The 2,306-nt window shown below is 51.9% G+C and overlaps 1 non-coding gene across 1 annotated transcript in view; it reads right to left on the bottom strand.

Annotated features, from left to right (window-relative positions):
- Nucleotides 1–1,276, bottom strand: part of LOC143472238 (small subunit ribosomal RNA) — a 1,808-nt gene extending 532 nt beyond the window's left edge. The window contains exon 1 of the ribosomal RNA XR_013119621.1: nucleotides 1–1,276. This exon is cut by the window's left edge and continues 532 nt beyond it. This is a non-coding gene — a ribosomal RNA (small subunit ribosomal RNA).
- Between the last annotated feature and the right edge of the window lie 1,030 nt (nucleotides 1,277–2,306).

Below are 2,306 nucleotides of genomic sequence, written 5' to 3'. Positions count from 1 at the left end.
ACCACCACCCACAGAATCAAGAAAGAGCTCTCAATCTGTCAATCCTCACTGTGTCCGGGCCGGGTGAGATTTCCCGTGTTGAGTCAAATTAAGCCGCAGGCTCCACTCCTGGTGGTGCCCTTCCGTCAATTCCTTTAAGTTTCAGCTTTGCAACCATACTTCCCCCGGAACCCAAAGACTTTGGTTTCCCGAAAGCTGCCGGAGAGGTCGTCAAAGTAACGCCCCCCGATCGCTAGTTGGCATCGTTTATAGTCAGAACTAGGACGGTATCTGATCGTCTTCGAACCTCTGACTTTCGCTCTTGATTAAAGAAAACATTCTTGGCAAATGCTTTCGCAGTTGTTCGTCTTGCGCCGATCCAAGAATTTCACCTCTAGCGGCACAGTACGAATGCCCCCGTCCGTCCCTCTTAATCATTACCTCGCGCTCCGAAAACCAACAAAATAGAACCGAGGTCCTATTCCATTATTCCATGCACCATTATTCAGGCGAACCGCCTGCTTTGAACACTCTAATTTTTTCAAAGTAAACGTTCCGGCCGCCGCCAACACTCAGTCAAGAGCACCGACGGTGAACCGAAGGTGAGGCCGGGCACGCCAGTACACGCCTTGCGACGGACCGACGGCCCGAGCCCAAAATCCAACTACGAGCTTTTTAACCGCAACAACTTAAATATACACTTTTGGAGCTGGAATTACCGCGGCTGCTGGCACCAGACTTGCCCTCCAATGGATACTCGTTAAAAGTTTTAGAGTGTACTCATTCCAATTACAGGGCCTCGTTAGAGTCCTGCATTGTTATTTTTCGTCACTACCTCCCCGCGTCGGGAATGGGTAATTTGCGCGCCTGCTGCCTTCCTTGGAAGTGGTAGCCGTTTCTCAGGCTCCCTCTCCGGAATCGAACCCTGATTCCCCGTCACCCGTAAGAACCTCGGTAGGCAGATACCGTACCGACGAAAGTTGATAGGGCAGACACTTGAATGATTTGTCGCCGGTGCAAGACCGTGCGATCCGCAAAGTTATCCAGAGTCACCAACGAGCACGGGCCGAGGCCCGGTCGGTTTTTGGTCTGATAAATGCACGCCTCCGTGAGTCGGCGCTTTTCGCATGTATTAGCTCTAGAATTACCACAGTTATCCAAGTAACACGTACGATCAAATGAACCATAACTGATTTAATGAGCCATTCGCAGTTTCACTGTACGAGAGCTCGTACTTACACTTGCATGGCTTAATCTTTGAGACAAGCATATGACTACTGGCAGGATCAACCAGGTAGCTATTCGCAGCAAACGAGGCTGCTGCGGGACGACGGGCGCCCCGCGTTTCTTTTCACACGTTCTCCGTGTACATCGCTACTCAAACACTACGCTCGCGGCTTGCACGAGCTCCGAAAACCGTCGATTCCGGACGCTGCCCGGCGATTCGAGTGCAATACTCGCGCCGAGGCACGCCGATAGCTTGCCACTGGATCCGACAGACCGCTCAAAACCCCGGCTAAGCATGGGCGACCGCGCGAACAGCATTACATCTGCCCATCGTGCCCGACGCCAACCGAGATCGATTCTGCTTCGATTCGCACTCGCGCGCGCATTCGCTCACACGACTGCCTGCTCCCTCATAGTAGTCACAGAATCCTGCATCGCCATGGTACCCCAGAACGGCCTCGGGATCGCGCGACCTCGCGGCCGGATTTGGAGTTTGGGAAGGTGCGTGGCCGCTTGCCGTGGCCGCCGAACCGCGCCCCGGCCGGGCACTGCGCGCAACTCGAACGTTTGGACTCTGAAAATATTTCCCAACGTTTGGACTTTAACTTTTTGTCGAGACTTGAAAAAATTTCAGAGTCCAAACATCGACCCGCGGCAAAAACTTTTCCGAGGTCGAAAAATCCGCGCTCGGTCAAGAGAATATGCGCGGCCTGGGCGTTTGGACTCTAACATTTTTTGGAGTGGATGGGAAAAATTTTCAGAGTCCAAAACACCGACCCGCGCGTGATGCTCTCCCGAGTTCGGAAAATCCGCGCCAGGTGAAAGCTATGCGCGCGACCTGGTCGTTTGGACTCTAAAAAATGTTCAAGTCTCATCACACCAACAAAAAGTTAAAGTCCAAACACCGACTCGCGGCTAAAGCTCTTCCGACTTGGGAAAATCCGCGGCGGGTGAGGGCTATCCGCGCGACCTGGGCGTTTGGACTTAACATTTTTTTGGTGTGAATCGACTTGAAAAAATTTCGAAGTCAAAAGTCTATAAAATTAATCTAATGCCATACAGTGTCAAAGTGCACAATTTTAATCGATATAATCATAACA

This window comes from Clavelina lepadiformis, unplaced genomic scaffold (genome assembly GCF_947623445.1).
Source record: "Clavelina lepadiformis unplaced genomic scaffold, kaClaLepa1.1 scaffold_190, whole genome shotgun sequence".
Lineage (NCBI taxonomy): Eukaryota > Metazoa > Chordata > Ascidiacea > Aplousobranchia > Clavelinidae > Clavelina > Clavelina lepadiformis.
The sequence above is the reverse complement of the archived record's forward strand: the minus strand, read 5'-3'. Positions and strand labels throughout refer to the sequence as shown.